The sequence below is a fragment of the Camelus ferus genome, chromosome 8, assembly GCF_009834535.1.
Source record: "Camelus ferus isolate YT-003-E chromosome 8, BCGSAC_Cfer_1.0, whole genome shotgun sequence".
Classification (NCBI taxonomy): Eukaryota; Metazoa; Chordata; class Mammalia; order Artiodactyla; family Camelidae; genus Camelus; species Camelus ferus.
In genome coordinates, this window is record NC_045703.1 from 31,936,835 (window position 1) to 31,957,733 (window position 20,899).

Sequence of the window (20,899 nt, forward strand, 5' to 3'; positions counted from 1 at the left end):
TCCATAGCGATAATGATAATCTTCCCCTCCCCTTTCATCTCCTTGCTCCTCGATTATTTTGTATTAAAATAACATTTACATTTAAAGAAGAGCTATGACCTTCTGTGTCTGTCTCTGCTTACTGGCTCCCCCAAGGTGCACACCATGGTTAACATTCCCAGAGTTTAGTCCACAGGCATGTTTGTCATTTAACAAAGATGCTTCCATTCACCAGTGAAGAGGGTCCTATCAAGCAGGTTTAGCACCAAATATGCCTCGGGTGGTGGGAAGGAATGCCTCTTGGTAGATAGTAGAAGGGAATCTCCCCTAATTCTTAAGAGAAGCCTAGTTTGACTCTTCTAGATGACTCTTCTTCATAGAGTGCTGATCCTGGGAGATGCCTTAATGATGACCAGGATGAGATCTTCCCGTGAAGAGCAAAATGACTGATGTCCATCAGGGCCAAAGGACTCAGTCAAGGAACACAACTTAGCAGCATAACCAGAAGTGCTGGATGTCTCTGTTCACCTGTCCAGATTCACTGTTCACCACCCTCCACCCTGCTCTGTGTCCAGGAAGCTGACCCACTAAGACTGTATCAATAGACACTCTTGCTCCTTGGCTCCCCGCCCCATGAGAGATCCGGCAGGAGATCAGAGGAGGTGGCTGGATGAGGTTAGGTTTTTACTTCCTTCTCTCTCTCCCTGCAAGTGTGCCTTGAACTGACTGTGCCTAAGGCTTCCCTCAAGGTGGCCTGCAATAGTCTCAGGTTATAATCTCTTCTTCCTCAATTCCTCATTCTCAACAAGTTACCTTCACCTTCTCCCGAGAGTTTCTTTGAACTACATGTGTTTTCTGTATTTTTGTTCTCACTTCAGCATTTTCATGCACACTTCCAATTCCTTAAACATAGCTTTCACTTCTATTTCTTAAGCTACATGCTTTGCTTGCAAATGCTCCCATTTATCCCATGATTGCAAACTCCTTGAGAGAGGGCAAGGCCCCTGCATCGTAAGGACTGGGACTGAGTCCGTCTTGTTCCTGGTAACTGGTACAGCCTGGCTTGCAAAATGGATGTACATAAGTGACTTAGTCTTGATTCCTTGCACAGAAAACTGATACAAAGTGGGGCAGCAAAATATGTCTATTAAATCAAAGAATTGTTCTCACAATGCCTTCAAGTCCATATATGGAGAGATGTTCAGATGACACTGATAGTTGTGTGATTTTGAGGAAATCACATCACATAGCTTCATCAACTCTACAGAGAGATAAGGAATATCCAGTCCCGTGTTTTCCTCTTAGTGATGGTGAGAGAATTTAAATGGAATACTTGTTGTCAGTGGAATGCCTTACAGTTCTTGGAAGAGAAAGAATCTATTTTTCCAAAAAGATAGAATCTAGTAAGAATTCTGTGTCAGAAAATGGAAATGTTGTTTTGTCAAACTGTGTATTTTACATTAAAGGAAGTAAGGGACTCTGCAGAGTCTGGCACAGATCAAGCACTTAGTAAATGCTTTAATCTTTAGTGACTATTTTGCAAAACTCTAACATTAGGCAATGAATTCAAGAATGTTTTGTCATTATATTATTAAAATGGAGTGCTATGTGCCTATTCATATTGTTATGTGCTAATTACATCATTGTTATATTAATAAAAATTACACAAAACTAATTCATGTGGATATGTAGGTATGTAGTGGGTATGGGGTGATGAGGATGGGATTTGTTGTAGAAGAGTAGCAATGGAATATAAAAGAAGGAAACAGGTTGCAAAGTGGCTTATTCAGGAAGCTTGGCAACTTATTTGCATTCTGACGTTTCTGAAGTTACAAAAAAAGTTTTTCTTGTTGCAAAGGTAATACCTGTCTATTACAGAAAAATTTTAAACTATGGATGGACAGAGAATACAAAGGGAAGTAATGTACCTAAAATCGCATTATAGTGAACATCTGTTGATTTCACCTTTCCCCTGGCATCTTCTTTTGGAGCACTCACGTTCCCACTGTATGCAGTATTTATTGCTGCAACTGCCAAGTATGATAGTGCCCTGTGACCTAGTCTGGTTAATCAGACTGTTTCTCCTGGAGATCTGGATCTGAGTGAGATGAAAACAGAAGGATACACACACACACACACTGATAGACTGAGTTGAACTTCGGTTTCCTGTCCTACCCAAAGTCTGGTTGTTTAGCATTCTCTTCCTTTTCTGAATTACTTCAGCTTCTTCTAGTAAATTCTTCTCCTCCCACCAAGTTTGCCAGAGTTGGTTTCTGTCAATTCCCAGCTGGCGTATTCACCCAGAGACAGTTCCCATTAACACCTTGGCTTAAATACCATTCCATTCTTGTTTCCTATGGATTAACATATGTTATTGGCAAAAGGTAGTCACATCATGATACGAAATTTCATCTCATGTTAATAAACAGAATTTCTCTGTATTAACTTGATGTTTGCATGACATCTCATCACATGAGCTGCATCATAATTTAACTTCCTGTAGGACACTCAGGTTGTTCTCATCTTTTCGGTATGAAAAATAGCTAAAACCTTGCACACGTTTGTGGCTATTTTTTTTAGGATTAAATTCCCAGACGTGTAAACGTGTAATTGTTGAACCAAAGAGAAGGGGCATCTTAGAGACTTTAGAAACTATTAAATTAAAACTTTCTGGATGTCTATTTCCTATCAAGGTATATTCAGATGACTCTAATACTGTGAAGGTGATGACTGTCAGTTTTATCATCATTCTTTCAGCATCCACCACAGTGGCTGGCATAGTAAGCACTTGTATTTGTTTAATGAATAATAAACATTTATTGAGTGCTTGCTATGTGCCAGAAACTGATATGTGTATCAATTAACTATAACAATTATTATTTACAAAGAGGTTAAATAACTCACCTAAAGTCCTCCAGCTATGTGCCAGAGCTGGGTTTGAATAGGGAAGTCTAGCTCCAGGGGGTCCATGCTCTGAAACATGAAACTCTTCAATGGCTCTTCAATGACTGACCAAATGACTGATCCTTTGTATACCAGTTGAAATGTGACTTCCTCAGTGATGGTTTCCCTGGTTCCTCAACCAGACTAGATCTTCCTCCTCTGTGCTACTTAACACTCCATACCTCTCTTTTGTAGAACTTACCTTATTTGCAATTATTTATTTAACATCTCCCTTCTCCACTGTAAAATCTATGAAGGTAGGAGCTCTGTATATGTTTACAGCTGCATTTCTAGTACTTAGCACAAGATCTGGATGTGCTCACGTATTTATTGATTGACAGATTGACAACTGAGCAAGTGAAGGTGGGGAGCAGTAAGAGGATGGATGCAGGTTACTTCTGGCTTCTACTTTGCAGAATCCAGGTAGCAGGCTGGTATGGAGTTAGGGGCGCTAATGGTTCAATTGCAGTCAGCCAATTTTTCTGATTTCACAGGGTTCAGGTGGTATGTAACAGCCTTTTGAGAGTGGAGTGCTAATTCATTCTCTGTCCTATGGGGACAGAGAATGAATGAAAGACAATGGGAGGAGCCACAAGCCCCAGAGACTGATCAAGGTGGTGAACCTCTATCTTCAGTCTCTGCTGGGATTTAAGAAGCAATTTGCCAAGCAATAAGGGTTATTTGCCAGGCAAGAAGATACAAAGAACAATGAATATGTAATAGTCATTAACTTTTATGCACAAAATACACACTATGAATTATGTAAAGCACAATTATTTACTAGACTACAAGAATGAAACCACATTTGTAGTGGGAATTACAAAGGTCTTTGACAAATCATTACAATAAGATACCACCTCATACCCATTAGGATGATTACTATCAAAAAAAAAAAAATTAAGTGTTGGTGAGGATGTGGAGAAATTGAGACCCTTGTGCACTATTGTTGGTAATGTAAAATGGTGCAGCTACTATGAAAAATGATATGATACTTCCTCAGAAATTAAACATAGAATTACCATATGACCTAACTATTCCATTTCTGGGTATATACCCAAAAGAACTGAAAACAGGAACTCAAATAGTATTTGTACCCCAGTGTTCATAACAGCATTATTCCCAATAGCTAAAAGGTGGATGTGACCCAAGTGTCTATTGATGGATGAATGGATAAACCAAGTGTGGTACACACATACAATGGCATATTATGTTGCCTTTAAAAGGAAGGAAATCCTGGCACATGCTACATAAATGAAACTTGAGGACATTATGCTAAATGAAATAAGCCCTTCACAAAAGGACAAGTACTGTGTGATTTCCTTTATGTGAGGTAGCTAGAGTAGTTAAATTCATAGAGACAGAAAGCAGAATGGTGGTTGCCAGGGTCTGGTGGGAGGGGAGAGTGGAGAATTATTGTTTGATGGATACAGCATTGCAATTTTTCAAGGTGAAGAGTCCTGTGGATGGATGGTGGTGATGGTGGCACAACAGTGTGAATGTAGAAAATGCCACTGGACTCTACACTTAAAAATGTATAAGATGATAAAAGTAAATTTTGTTAGGTGTATTTTACTGCAATTAAAATTTTTTAAAAGGTCTTTCTTTGGCAGATTAAGTTAGACTTTTTAGAAAGTTTAGAGGATTTGAATAAATCAGTAAACATGTTAACTAGCCATATAGAAAACTTTGTATAGAAATTGGTAATGCCCATACTTTCCCAATGTTCATGGAATGCTTAACAAATTTGATCATGTGGTAGACCACAAGCAACAATAAATTGCCCTAAATATAAGTTATTCAGGCTGCATTTTTAACCATGTAGAATCACTAGGAACAAATAATATATGAAATGATGGTTTTTTTGTCTCCTAAATTGGCAAAAAACAAACCAAAACAGAATGACCAGCCAGTATCAGTGAGGGTATTTTCAATATCCCTCTGGTCACCTAACAGAATGGGACCAAGCCCTGGGCTGGTTGGAGCTGTCCTGTGTCTGTCTCACCTAAGATAAGATGGCACATGGCTTTTCTTGCTGGGTAACCTATGGTTGGCAATCAGGTGGTAACTGGGGAGCTAAGGATAATAAAGATTAGGTAGGCAGAGGGAAGCAGTGTAAGGAGTAAATCATTTCAGAAGAATTTTGAAGAAGGGAAAGAGTTTAAGGGAACAGTGGGGATAATTTCTAGGTAGGAAGAATGACTAATGTAAGGAACAGATTAGTGGTGAGAGCCAAGGTAAGTGAAACAGAGAAGTGTTTTCATTCCCACAAACCTGGATCTGGGATTCCGTTTGAGCTTATCCTAACCACTGGAATCACTATCACACATAAACTTTTTCAATGAATGTAAATTAATTTCATTTTGACTTGATGGTTTTAAAGGGTTTTGTAATACTTCTTCTGGAGAAGCTCTCTTTCATTTTAAGTAAAACACTGTTCCAGGCATAATTTGTTTGGGTCCTGTTTCCTCCCCTGTATTCCAAGGTCTTTTTGCTTCTTTCCTATCTCTCTGATTTCCCCAGAGAACTCTGCACAAAATGGGCACCTGATAAATGTGGCCAACTGTACATTTTTCCTCAAATGAGTCTAACAAGACATATCATTCAATGATGTTTTCTTTGAAAAGTATGAGGTGCTACTGAACAAAAGTGCAGCATTCATCTGTCACCATTACTGTAAGAAAAAATACCTATCAGATATATATAAGGGTTTTTCCTTAAGAGCCTGGGAGAACCTCACCTCAAAGAGAACCATTGCTTTTGGCTGGGGCTTCACTTTTCTAGTCATTAACTTCAGAATGATGTCCCTCAAAATCCTGGTTTTCTTGGGGGGTGGCCAAAAGGGTATGAAAATACCCTAATAATCCACAGGGTTTTTGCTTGCTTCTGGACTGCTTCCTACTCACCCGCTTCGTGCAGTGCGGTTACACACCCTCTCCCTCGGAGGGAGCTATGGGGGAGCTCCAACTCCCCAGCTCTTCAGAGCGAAAACACACAGCTCTCAGAAATGCACTTGCTGACTGCAACCAGTCCCAGTTCTATTTGGCAGAATGTGGACACCACAGACTTTTAACCCAGGTGGAAAACGCAAGGACAAATGTGAGCCCATCAGCCAGGCGCCTGCTATTCCCAGGCTCTTTGCCTGATTTCATTGCTGGTCTTGCAGCTACACTGCATGGGGCTCTCCTCCCCCTTCACTTCCCCGGGTGCCTCTTCTGGCAGGATATCTCTTGTGACCTCTGCCCATCTCCCGACAATCTTCCCCTCTCTCAGAACAGTCGCTGATGTCAAGGGGCTGACCCTCCTTCTCTGTGAGCCTGTCCCCTGGTCGGAGCTGACTGATGGGCATGGACACCTGACCCAAACTGGCCAGAGTTTCCCTCCTGAGAATGTGAAGAGTGACATGCGAGGACAGACAGGTACTAAAAATTGGAGCTGAGTCATGGTGTGGCAGGCAGAATTTCACGTTCCCTACCTCCAACCTGTAATATGATGGGATGACCAGCTACCACTCCCACAATTGTTAGGTGGCCGAGTTGACCTTAAGATGGGGAGACCATCGGGTGAGCCCAACCTAACCATCTGGTTCTTTAAAAGCAGCCGAAGTCAGAGAGATTTGAAGCAAGAGAGGAACTTGACACCCTACTGCTGACCTGAAGGTGGAAGGCCGTGCGGGAAGAGTGTGCAGTGGCCTCCAGAAGCGGAGGGAGTCTCCCAACTGACAGCCAGTGAGGGAGTGGAGACCGCAGTCCTGTAATCACAAGGGAGTGGATTCGGCCAACAACCTGAATGACTTCAGGTGTGGATTCTCCCCTAGTGCTTCCAGACAAGACCCCAGCATAGCTGATCCTTTGACTTTGGCCTTCAGCAGAGCACCCAGTTGATCTGTGCTAGACTTCTGACTTACAGGACTGGGAGCTAGGAAATGAATGTTCCTTTAAGCCACTACATTTGTGGTGATTTGTTATGGCAGCAATAGAAATTAATGCCCAGTGCACGGGCCATGGTGATGCATTTGGAGGGGCAGTGGCCTCCTGTTGCCGAGGGCCTCAGCACCACCTGGTTGCTTGCTTCTTCACATCCTTCCCTTAATTCTGCGAGCTCTGCAAACATCTTCCAATGAAATTCCCTTTTTCTGCTTAAGTCAGCAGATTTTGTTTTCTCTTACTTCTCACCAGGAAGCCTGAACATGGGGAGTGTAGACCGGGGTGACCTGCAACAACAAGGTAGTTCTGCTACCTGGAAGTGTGCCCGTGTGAAGACTCAGGAGAGATTAAATGAACTTGGGAAATTCTCGGAACGTTACACAAATTGAAAGTTTTGAAAAACATCTACTATTTTTGTTGAATATTTATAATTGCATTTTTTGTTTGTTTTTGGCCATTGCCTTGTTTTTTTCTTTCCCCATTTTTAAAAATTGAAGTACAGGTGATTTACAATGTTGTATTAGTTTCTGGTGTACAGCATTGTGGCTCAGTTATATATATATATGTATATATGTATATATATATACATATGTATATATATTATATATATATTCTTTTTCAAATTCTTTTTCATTATAGTTTACTACAAGCCATTGAAAATAGTTCCAGATAGGATGACAATATCAACTTTGGTCTACAGATATGTGCCCCCACATACACCCAAACTACATTGTGCCATTAATAGAAATACCTTGCAGTAGGCCTGTTCATTTGGTTAGGGCACACACTCGAAAGCTCCCCGGAAGCCTGAAGATTTGTGTATACTGGGTAAAAAGGTAGATGAAGCCAGAGCACGGTCAGCTGCTCTGGGCATTGGTGGCGCCAGAGTTCTCCCCACCCCAACCCAGTTCCAGCTGGCTACCCACAGCAGTGCATAGACCCCAGCAGGGACTATGCCAACTTGGCTTCTGGCCAGGAAGAGTGAGGGAGCAGAGTGACAGAGATGTCCAGGTGCAGGCAGCTGGCTTGGCGGAGGAGAAGGGGCTGTGACTGACACAGAGGAAGAGGAGGGACTGGCCATGGACACCATTCATAGCCTGGGAATCTGCCCTTGCCTGGACTCCCAGTCTGTAGTGACCAGTCACTCTCCACCCTTGAAGGTAGGTCACAGGGGAGGAGGGCATGGACAGCAAGCTCCCTTTTCACTCTGCTGCTCCAGGGTGGGGCTGGGCATGAAATAGAAGTAGGGAAGAGAAACCAGCAGTCGGGGCGGGGTGGGGAGATGCATCCCTTTAGAATGTACCCCATAATAAAGAAAGTCCCTCTCAGCTTTACTTGCTTGGAGAGGAGAGCAAGACTGAGGTCCACAAGATTTCTTTTCAGTATTGTAAGCCACCAAGTATTGTAAGCTTGTATTTTATTTTTTTCTAAAATATCCTTGATGCAGAAAGCATGACTGAGTTAGTTACAGACAATGAAATACAGCCCTTTCTGGGTGGGGTCAGTAGGAAAAGGAAGCAGATAAGGCCAAGGGCAGGGAGGAAGGACTGTGTTAAGCTGTGTGTAAGCAGGCCTAACAAAGAGTAACTGGGTCTTGGACATGCTTCTGCAGGAGCAATTCCAAAAAGAAGAGTACAATTCAATTTTTGGAGGGATCTCCTTTGGGCACAAGAACAGAAAACCCAGGTTGCATATAGAAGGTTTATTTGGTGCTCTGGTACCCACTTGGTGCAGACTGGAGGTTGCAGGCTTAGCCTGGACGCCTGGGGACAGCCTAGCTGATATTAAACTGCCAGCCAAGCCCCATGCATAATTAGGTGGATCTGGATAGAAACCCAGCAAACTGATCCTACTTGTCTGCCTTTCTGCACTTGGGCTTTGCTTTTTCTTTCCCCTCTAACTAGTTTCTTTAGGGCTTAGTGTGTCCCTATATAGTATTTCTTAACAATAGGGAAGAAGGAATAAATTGGCTGGGTTCCCAGCTGAAAGTCAATCTTGGTATTCTATTGATAGGAAAATCTCTTATCTCCCCTACTCTTTTCCCAAGAGAGCGTATAGATTAGGGATTTTGCCATTTTTCACATCTTTCTTCAGGCTGAAAGTAACTAGATAACCATCATTTTATGATAAAAGAAACGTTCTTTGATGGACAACCAGGGGAATAAAATATTTGGGATTTTTTCTTTTTTGCTTCTGTTCATCTACTTAACAGTGTTTCAGCAATTTACTCCTCAAACACTAGTTCCTTTGGCAGTGAAGTAGAGATTGTAATTCCAATCATTTTCCTCATAGTTCCGGAGACAGTTAATGAATGTTTATGGACCCTATGAACTAGTTTTTGACTATGCTCCTCCCTAACTCCCATATCCCTAGACGTGTTTCCTGCGCTATTTGATGGAGCCTGAATATACTCATTCTGGCTTTAGCCTTAGCATGTTCTGCTCCTTAAGGAAGAAAACAAGTTATGATTCACGGCTGACTTGGGTGTCTTTGTCTCCATGGTGCCTTTGATCTTCCAGCTGCCCTCCACTCTGCTGATCACAGTCTTCCCTCAACCATTGAAAGGGCTCGCTGGGTCTTCTGACACTAGGTTCAACTCCGATTTCTCAGTTGCTTTTAGATGATGTCTCTGGGGCCGTGTTCCTCTGACCCACTGAGTCAATGCTTTCATCAGCCCCAGGGCTCTGCCAGGGAGCACGGTTCCTCTTGCCTGCTCCAGCTCTTACTCATTTAATTGTGAACAACAACAGCATGGACTTAGGGAGAGATCTCTGAGGATTTATACAATGGTGAGTACAAATCGGTATTTTGGTATAGGGTATTATAGAAAGATTTTTAGTTATAAGGGAAATTAGCTTTGAGATTGCTTTACAGATGGGGAAGTAAAAAAGTCAGGGATGGATTTTTTTCTGTTCTTTCTTGCTGAAAGAGGGGGCTAAGGCAGGAATGTGTGAGATTCTGCATCCACGGCTATGCCTGGAAAGGGTGTCTCCTCTCCCTGCTTACCACCTCTGCCTGAAATATGGGAGTGTGCTCTCCTGGTACACGTGTGAGGACCAGTGAGCGTGTGGCATCACAACCCCCATGTTCCCAAGGTGGTGGATGGGTGGGGGAGGGGAAACAGGGAGGAAAGGATTCACCCCCAGCACTGGCACAATGTCTGAGCCATTTCAGGCACTGAATACATATTGATTGGATTAATTTGATCTGGAGCCAGAAAATCTGTCCTGACTCTCTGGTTTAGTGAGTCTAAGATTCCTGATCTGTGAAAGGGGGTTATTTCTTGCCCTAGCTACTTCATGGAGTCGTCATGAAGATTAATGTGAAGATGTCTGACTCATAAAACACACCACACATTTCTGGCATTTCTCTTGGATATAGCCCTTGTTGGGAAGGCCAGGACATCCCAGTGGAAGACAGTTTGTAAATTCTCTCCTAAACGGCCTCATCACGTGATTGTAAATCTTGTCTCCACTTCCCCATGCACTCCTGAGGTTGTCCTCTCACTACTGGTTCCCCTGCCAGAGGGGGTACCACAGCTAATGGGATTGGGTGAGAGTCAAATGCAAACCATGTTCTTCCCAAGTTGCCTGCTTTTGTCTTTTTGGATTCCTTGTTTCAAATGTTCTTCCCTTGTCACATTTTTTTCTGCTCTAGACATAAGTTTGAAGGGCTCTAACATTATTTTTTACAGAATTAAATTTGTCCTTACTTAAGACATTTTCTTGAGGAATTTAACGCATAAATTAATATGTGTAATCTGACCAAAAGAGAGCCTGGAACATAGCAAGTGCTATGCAAGAGTCAGCTTCTACTAACTGTTACTGTTTGTCAACCTCCTTCAATGTCTCCTCCTCAGAAAGGTCTTCTTGGATGACCTCATGTTAAAAGAGGACCGTCCATCACTCTGTTCTCTTTGACCTGTTTTATTTTTTCTTATTAACACCTATCATTATATATATACTTTGTTAATTATTATCTGACTACTCCCTTAGAATGTAAGCCCAGTGAGGACAGGTTTTGGATCTGTTTTGGTCACTCCTCTTCCTAATGCCTCATACATAGTAGGCCCTCAAGTGTTCATTGCCTGGACAACCATGCTGAATTTTCTTTTTCCATTGGTCAGTGTTGTTTCTGGAGCTGGCTAGTACTGGCTTGTAAGAGGCAATTAGTGCCTTTCTTCCCAACTCTGTGTTTGGTAATGCCACCATTGGTAGCCTGAAATCAGTCACGGTTGGGGGGGGAGGGGCTTCACACTGTGGCAATTGGCAAGTAATATAAATCAACACCTACTCCCCCCTGCCCTCCAGTCAGCTGTTAAACATAAACATTTACCAGCACAGCACTGTTTCTAAAGAACCAAATCAACTTCAGATCAGTTATACCGTTCAAAGGGCTGGTGTAGTGGATTAAAGATGGCCACAAATTCTTTGTCACTGCCCCTCGCTAGGTGGTAGAGTCTATTTATCTGCTCCCTAGAATTTTGGCTGGCCCTGGGACAGACCAACAGAGTACAATGGAAGTGACCCTGTGCCAACTTCAGACCTACTTTTTAAGAGGGCTGGCAACTTTTCTTTCCTTCTTCTTGGAACTCACTCTGTTGTAAGGAACTCCAAGAAGCTTTGGGGAGAAGCCCACTTAAAGGAGAATCAAGGTCACCAGCTAATAATCTCAGCAGAATGGTCAGTGTCAACTTGCCAATGCTGTGAGTGAGATCGTGGTGGAGGCAGACCCTCCAGCCTCAGCTGGCTTCCCAGTGGTTGCCTTTTGGGTCAGAGATGCCCCCCCATGAGCCGTCCAGTCTGCCAAGTAGTGAGCCCATAAACAAGTGTTGTATATTAAGCCATGAAGTTCTGGGGTGGTTTGTTAGACAGCAACAGATAGCTGAAACAGCTGGGTAATGAATAACTTTGTGAGTGTCTAGAAGTGATCACGACTTAGTGAGTTCTGTTTAGCTGGATTCACTTGTGGTCTGAGCCTCGGTCAGTGGTTCACATTCACAGGAGTAACTGTGTCAACAAGTAGATGCTTCATGTTTGTATTTCCCTCAGTGAAAAGCAAGTCTGATAGGTAGAGTCAGGATTGCTGTCGGATTGGATGTGAGGATGAAAGAAGGGGATCCGTTCCAGATGACTCCTAGGTTTTTGATCTGAGAACCCGGGTGGATGATGGTGCCATTAAAGCTGATTGGGAAGAGTCTTGGAAGAATGGATGGTGCAGGGCTTGGGTGCAAGCATCAGGCATTTCCTGCTCGTCATGCTACATTTGAAATGCCTATTAGGCAGCCCCAGAGATGTCAAATAAGTAGTCAGAGATATACATCTGAACCTGGGAGAAGAGTTGGCACTAGAGATATAAAACGAAGAGTGATCAACTTATAGCTGACATTTAAAGCCATAGATCTCAGGGTAGATAGGAGAGAAAGGGACTAGAACTAAGCTCAGGAGACTTCGACACTTAGAGGTTGAGTAGAAGAGAAGCAACGAGTAAAGGGACCTAAGAGTGTGTGGCCAGTAAGACAGGAGAAGAAATAGGGTAGCGTAGTATCCTAGAAACAGTGACAATATGCTTCAAGAAGGAAAGACATGATGGATTGGGTAAAATGCTCCTGAGAGGTTGAGTAAGATTGAAGACAGAGAATTGTCCATTGGGTTTAGCCAAATGGAGGTTGTTGGTAAGCTGGCTAAGATTTGTTTCTGTGGTGAGGATGAAATCTTGACAAGATGGATTATAGAGAGAATAAGAGATGATGAAATGGAGGCATCTTGTGGGGACAATTTTTGAGTTTTGCTGTGAACAGGAGCAGAGGAAGAGAGTGGCAGCTGGCAAAAGGATGCAGCCAAGGGTGTGACATGTATTAGAGCAAGTGTACAGACTGTTGGGAATGAGAAGAGGAAATAATGATTCATAAGAGGGGGATCATTTTGGGGGAAAAGGCTCTAAGCAGGTGAGAAATGATGGGACTGCACAAGTGGAGGGCTGGTCTGAGTATATGAACAGTTCATCCATTTTATATTAATAAAGATGTAATATGTGTACTGTCTACAGATGTATATAGGTTGTTAGATTTAATAGGGGAACGATGAAATGGTTGTCATCAAATCTGGTCTATTTGATCAATGAACTAAACATTCAGGTCATCATCAGAGGGTGAGGAGAAGAGGATGGTGTTGGTGAGTTGAGGAAGGCAGAATACGTGACAGAGTTTGTTTTAGAAAGGGAGAATGAGGTGGGTTGCCTTTCCAGATGTGATTTTTCAAAATGCTGTGCAGCTCTTTGAAAGTGCACAAAACAAAGCATGCTGTTCCCCCAATTTAACATGGAAGTTTTATTTCTGTGAAATTCAATGTATTAAAAAAAAACTTTTAAAATCAATGCTATTTAGCTTTGTCTTTATTTATTTTTTAAATTTTTGTAGGTATTTTTTTTTTGGAAGGGGAGTTAATTAGGTTTATTTATCTTAATGGAAGTACTGGGGAATGAACCCAGGACCTCGAGTATGCTAAGCACACACCTCTGCCACTGAGCTATGCCTTCTCCCACTGATTTTATTTTATTTTTTTGAGGAGGGAGGTAATTAGGTTTTTTATTTATTTACTTAATGGAGGTACGGGAGATTGAACCCAGGACCTCGTGCATGTTAAGCATGCACTCTACCAATGAGCTACACCCTTTCCCCGAAATTCAATGTATTTTAAAACTGAATGAAAAACACTTTGGGTTTAAATGCAGAATAGAGTTCAATTCTAGTTTCAGATGCTTATAAACAGTTTCTCAAGTTACACGACTGGCGGGGTACAGAGCAGCTCTTCATTGTGAGGGACTGTTATGCTCATTGTAGCAAATCCTACCGCCCTGGCAGAAGCAGCGCCCTATCATTTTGGTGACTAACATCAAATTTATAAAACACTTTCTAACGACTGAGTTAGAATGACAAGGTAAGGCTCAGGGATGAAGTTGGAGATACAGGGGGGTTGCCCATTGCACCTCATGGGTTCCAGAGGGCAGACTGCAGGGCTTTGGGGTGGGGGAAGAAGGCTTAGAGAGATGAGGGGGCTTTCAGAGCTCTGCGGGTAGGAGCCCAGGTGGCGGAGTCTGGACTCCCCATGGTGATGGACGTAACAGGGATGTGAGACCTGACAGGAGCTACATCCGGTGGTCTCTCAGGGGAAGCTGGGAAATCAGGTCAAATTACTGCTTCCTTCTCAGATTGGCCTGGCAGGCAGATTGCTGCAGAGAGGTGGGGCTGCGCTGAGCCTGGGGCAGGGCCCCCTCAAGGGAGCATTTTTTTATTTCCACATTTCCTCACATTCTTCATAATTGTCAGCTTAATGACTGCATAATGTTCTGTGGTGCTGGTGTACCATGAATTATTAAACCATTACCCTGAAGTTGGAAATTTAGGTTGTTTCCTTCTTCTTTCTTTTTTTTTTTTTGTTTAGAATTTGTTACAGAGATTGTTGTCAAGTGTATTTCTTTTTGCTTCAGTTTATTTTTTTGTACTTTCTAAAATGGAAGTATAGTTGAATTACAATATTTTTGCTTCAGTTGAAATACCACTGAAGGTAAGTAGTCCATGGGCCCAAACGCCTTTCTCATTTTTTCATGCTGCCATATGCTATCCAGAAAGAGGTTTATTAAAACTAATTTACGATGCCATCAGAATTTGTGAGTATATTGGTTTCACTGCAATCTCGTCAAAATGAAGTGTCATTTAAGCTTTTCCCTCTTACATTAGTGGTTATAAAATGCAATCTCAAGATTGCTATTAATTCAGGTTTTTTTGATTATCAGCAAAAAAGACATTCCTATGTTTGTTTACTCTTTGTATTTCTCTTTGTGAATTGTTTGTGACCTTTGGCATTTCCCTTATAAGATCTCAACATTTTTGTTGTAAATTTGAATGAGCTCTTCCTAGAACATGTGTGTTATACACACACACGTTGTCTTCATTACTGATACTACCCTCTACGCGCCACCTCTACCCCATCCCCCAGTCGGCTTCCCTTTTTGACACTCTGCTTTTGAAGAACAGTATTGAATTTATTATTAATAAATTGTGTTCCTAAAACAGAGGCTCTCGATTTTGGCTGTACACTGGAATCACCAGGAGAGCTTTAAAATCTACTGATGTCTGGGTTTCACTTCTAATTTAATTGGCCTGGGCATTGGGGTTTTTAAAAGCTCCCCAGGTAATTCTAATATGTAGCCAAGGTTGAGAGCCATGATACTAAAATTTGTAAATTGGTTGTTGGGTTAAAAAGAAGTAGGAGGAGGTAGCAGGTGGATTAAGGAGTGAGCATGAGCCTGCAGGGGGTGGTAGAACAAGTCACTGTTGAGGGGGGTGTTGTGGGTGGGAGGCAGGCTTCCTTCTGGCAAAAATAGACATATTTTTGGCATATTTCTTGGTTCTGGTCAATGCCTGCTTTTTTCTGACTTCATCCAGAACCAGCTGCCTGCTTCTTCTGATTCCTTAACACTATCCCTTCTTATGTGGTCCTCTCCTCTAAGACCCACTGTGGGACAGAGCGTAATCTTGTGACTTCCCCCACACACTCAACGGTAAAGCAGTCATGTGACTTTTTAAAAGAGAATTTGAGAGTAAAAGTCTCGTTCCAAGGATTTTCCATGGTCCTCTCCGGTCCCCTTTTAAAAAAAAAATTATTTATTTTTATTGAAGTATAGTCAGTTTACATCCAGTCCCTTTTTTCTCTTTTTGATTTACATTTTGGAGATGGGGAGACAACATGTGTATCCTGAACGTCCCCAGTTCTCACTAGCTTTGGATAACCGTGAGATTGTATCAACCATAAAAGCTGACCTTTTGCTGGTTTGGTGCTCCCACTGACTGCTAAGACCTTAGCCTCCCAGCTGAAGCTTCTCCCAGTTCTTTTTAGGAATCCCCAGGATGTGTCTCCTAAGTGCTTATAAGCAAGTCACTCATATTCTTCTACTGAAGCCTTCTCACTGATAGCAACTCCTGCAAATTCATTTGAGCATGGAACTGCCTCTGTCGGGAGCACCTCTGCTACTCTGGGTGCTGCATAAGACCACTACGTAAGCAGTCATATAGACCATCACGTAAGCATCCATATTTCAGAATAAAGCCTGACTTAGGCACTCCTGGGCTCCAATGTGTGGGCTCTGGGGTGAGGCATAAGAAGGAATTCTAGAGAAGGTGATGGAGAAATGGGACCAGGCCGGGACCTTGGCTAATAAGGCAGATGCTGGGGTGATGGAGCCTCCCATCGTACCCCTCAGAACTACAGCCTAGGTTACAGTGGGGCAGTGGCATTTGCAAAGCACAACAGAAGATGAAAGGGGGGAAATCAGTGGAGAAGGAAAGCTATTGTCCCCATTGCTACTTCCAAGGGCCTTAGACTGCCTTAGGCAAAGAAGGTGGTGGAGGGCAGACACTGTCTTGTTTACTGTGTATCTACACTCCTTAATGTAGTCTCCAAAGTGCACAGTAAATAATCGTTGAATAAATCTACTGAGTCAGAGGGTTTCCCAAATCCTACTCCACTGCTTATAGCTTGGATTTTTTTTCATTTGAATTGCCACCTATCCCTTCTTTCAGAGTTTTGAAAATGATTGAATTTTGCTACAATGCTGTGTCAGGGAAGATAAAATACAGTTCTGCCACCTAAACATTGAAACATTCTGTTTGCTGGTCTGTGGGAGAGGGCTAATACCTGATAATACTGGCCATTTTCACAAAGCTGGGTGAAAAATTAGAATTGTTTGGAAATTAAACACAAATTAACTGAGGCACACCTTATTTATTAGCCTGAATTAACTACACACTATTTGCTCTCTCTCACCTTTTGACTTGGATGCCAAATAGACAAATAGCAAGTAAACGTTAGATGGGTTTGTATATTAAATGTATAGTTTAACTTTTTTGGAACAATTTTTAGAAGATGCTCTGGAGTAAATAAAGGTTGTAAAATACCTTTGATAGTTTTTAATAATGGAAATATTGTAAGGATTGAAATCATTAACCTATATTTTGCATATTTAACTAATATATTCATACATTTAAGACCATTTTAATAATAAAAAAGATCATTTTTTGCTTAACCACTATTACCCCCAAAATGTCACCACCCAAGATACTTTATTCTCTGCTTATCCTAGGAAGTTTAGATTTTATTGTGACAATTACATGCATATAAACCATTAATGTCTAAAGTCTTAGCTTCCAAGATTTGCCAGAGCACACACCTACTACTGAGATCATTGAATGTACTTTAAATAAGAGGTTTTATAATTGAAAGTAAACGACTTGGAATATTTATGGATTGAAAAAATTTAAGCAAGTGATTTTTTGTGATTTTTAAAAATAGTATGATCATGTGATGTCTGAGAAGTTGCTGCAGTCACTGTGGACTTAGCACTGTATTTCTTAGAGTGCAGTGGGCTAGGTATTTGCACACTTATTAAAAGCATTTAGAAAATCTTGATAACATACATATAAAAATATTTTTCAAACTTCCATGGGTTAAAAATATTGTAAAAAATTATCAGGCCAATCTTAACAAAGGCAAAAATCTGAGAGGAAAGTTACTTTTGCCCTAAAGTTATTTGCCAAACTGCTGACCCCAGTAAACTTGGATTTGTTTAATTGATCCAAGAAACTGAAAGGATGTAAAATAAAGGCTAGGGACTATTTAAGGTAGGGGACACTCTAATGGGAAAATCTGCTCATAAAACTGGGACCCCAAAGAGCTGGATCCTCAGGGTAAGGGTCAACCAGACATGAATGTGTCTTTCCTACCCCCACCAGTGGACTGGAAGGAAACTGGTTTTGCTGCTGAGTAGAGCCTGTGTTGGAAGGGACTGGCCCTGACACATCTTAGCCCACAAAAATCTGCCCTTGTGCATTTTTTAGCACAAATTTCATATCATTTGGGTAGTTAAAAACTTCAAGCCTAAATTTAGATTAAAGTGGTCTGGGAATGGCAGTGGCCTCAGGGAGCTGGGTAGAAGCAACAACAAATTCTCTCTGGATGAAAACATCTTCATAATAGGCCACAAAGGAGTCCCACAAATAAGTTTCCATGAGAAACGAGCTGCTCACAGTAAAAAAATAACTAAGCGCACAAGGAAACTGGCACCATGAAGGAAAACCAAAAGGAAAACAGATAGAAGAAACAGGTTTACAAAGGCTTCAAATAATGCACTATTATTTAAGGAATAGAAAAACACCATGCTTACTATGTTTAGAGAAATAAAAGACAAGCTTGAAAATATCTACATAAAACTAGAAATTTTAAAGAATAGCTAATCAATTTTGAAGAAGAACCATGTAGAACTTCTAGAAAAAACATAATTGGAATATAAATCTCATCATATGGGTTTAAAATAGGTGAAGATCAAAAGAGAATTAGTAAATTGGAAGATAGTTCAGTAAAAATTATCCAGTTTTTGTTTGTTTGTTTGTTTTTTACTGTTTATAGCATCAAACATGGTTCTAGGTCTTGTACAGAAAGGATAAATGACAGCATAGCCTTTTTTTCATTAGAAACTGAATGTGGCACTAGTGTGTAAGGTGTATCTGTGAATGTGTATAATCCTGGTGAACTTGCAGTGTTAGATTAAAATTTTAAATTTATTTGAGTTTAGATTAGAATAGAGTTTGGTTTTAAATTTTTATCAATTATCTTCCAAGACACCAAATATCCAGATTTTACTCATTCTCCATTTCTTCCTCCTTTAAATTTTCTCACCACTTTATAACTTTGTAAGATTTAGTCTACTTTGAATTATGTACCTGTTTCTTACTAGACTAAGGTCAGGGGACCTACTGATATGCTGTCTGGCCTAGCAGGTGCTGCCAAACATACCCATCTTCTGAAAGAGAAAAACAGAAAAAGAGGGAGAGAGAGAGAGAAAAGTGAGTGAGAGGGAAGAAAGAAACTTCCTAACTAAATATAAATGAATTTTTTGGAAGAGGATGTTTCTGGAAGAGGATAAGGAGAATATAAAATAAATGCAGGATTATAAATTTTGCAAAGAAATGAAAGAAACATAGTTTAAATGAAGTTTACAGATGCTGCAGTTTGGGAGGGGATGCAAATACCAAGATTAAGTTAGTTGGATGCAAAAGGACCTAAATTAAGAAGATGGGCAGGAAAGAGTAAAATGACTTTTCACTTTGGAGAAATACTAAATTATGCATTTGTAGAAAAATAATTTGGGAGATGCAAATTTATCTAAGGGTAGGAAAAAGCTGCAAAGAAATGTAAGCCTGAAAACAATAACATTAATAATACTAGTGATAACCACCGCTCAGGCGAGCACTTCCTACATGCCAGGTACTGAGTTGATCACTTTGTATGCATCATTCCCTAGGTACTCACAACTATACCAGATGTCAGGGATTAGCATCTCTGTTTCTTAAGTTGAGGTAACTGAAGGTCAGAGAGGTAAGATAACGTTCCCAAGCTTGCACAGATATTAAGAGGCAAAGCCAGCATTCAACCCCAGTCCGTGTGGCTCCCAGGCCTGTGCTTTCCCCTCCATCACATACTTGCCTCCCATGTAACTACAGAGAGCAACAGCGTGGTGACAGCCAAGAACAGTTTCCCAATAAAAGTCAGTCCACTTCAGGGAACTGACTTAAGATGTTTAAAAAATATGGAAAGCTCAGACTAAATACAGAAACTAAAAATCTCACTTCTATGACCAATTCTGGAGCTGCCTCTCGGGAGATATAAATTCCCATTTGACAAAACAAAAGATATGCATTGTAGGAGGAACGTGTACTGGCATTAGAAAGGCAAGAATGACTTGGTAAATTAAAAATATAAAGCCTTTAATGTGGAAACAGTTATAATGAATAATGACAGGAAGGAATTATAACAAATAAAATAAAAGAGAATCCATGAGTCCTTACTGACTAAAAATTTTATAAACAGTGGGGAGGTAAGGCACTTTATAGAAAAATGCCAGCTAGTAAATGTGGGAGCAATGACAGAATCAGAAATACACCCTTTTACATCCACCATAGCTTGAATAGATTAGGGCAAAAATCATCAATGGATGATAAAATAATTGGGTGAAAGCCCATTGGGAAACAGAATACGTACATAGTCTCAAAGCGACCCCTACAGATTTCTTATTAATAATGAAGAGAAAAAGATACCTTTATAATGGAGAAGTCTGGTGGACACCACTTTTAACCACATGACCAAACATCACTAATGACAGGACAGACAAGCCTCACGTGTCCTTGATGTGATGTCATAGCAAGGACACAACAGTCCTTCTGTATTAAGCTGAACCACATTGTCGCTGATATTTGACTGGTTTGGGTCTATAAAAGTGACAATTTCATTTGCTTCAATGTAACAGTATTTCTGTTGTTCAATGTGAATTTAATCGTGAATAAACAACTAAGGAAATCTGAATTGAGGGTATTCTGCAAAATTACTGGCCTGGATTCTTAAAACGATGTCAATATCATGACAGAATTCTTTTTCTTAATCTGAAGGACTCTTCTAGTTTAAAGGAGGCTAAAGAGACATGACAACCAAACGTAATGATTATTCTTTGTTAAGATCCTGGGTTGGGGGGAAAATTCAGCTATGATGAATATTTTGGGGGTAAAGGGAAAAATTTGACTGTAGATTGTATATTATTAGATAACAGTATTACATTAACTATGAAATTCTGAGTGTGGTCATTGTACTGGATTATGAAAGATGGTGTCTTTGTTAGTCAAAGATGTATGCTGAAGTATTTGGAGTGAAAGATTATAACGTATGCAAATAACTCTTTAAAGGCTCAAAGTTTCTGCAAACGATGAGTGTGTGCGGGTGTGTATATATATGTATCACACACACACACACAGAAAAGGCATAAATGTGGGGAAATATTAACAATGGGCCAAACTAGGTGAATGACATATGGATAGTTGTACTTTTCTCACAACCTTCCTGTAGGTTTGACATTTTTCAAAACCAAACATTGAAGGGGAGAAAAAAGAATTGCCTTTATTTTCATTCGGGGTGTGAACTCTGGGCTTTTGGGTGCTTTCCTGAATGGAA

General features: G+C 40.9%; 1 protein-coding gene across 1 annotated transcript in view; it reads left to right on the forward strand.

Moving 5' to 3' along the window:
• Positions 1–9,519: 9,519 nt before the first annotated feature.
• The window catches only part of CCN6 (cellular communication network factor 6), a 99,089-nt gene continuing 87,709 nt past the window's right edge, over positions 9,520–20,899 (forward strand). The window contains exon 1 of the mRNA XM_032484724.1: positions 9,520–9,634. The gene's annotated coding sequence lies outside the window, so the exon portion shown is untranslated. The remainder of the gene's footprint in view (positions 9,635–20,899) is intronic.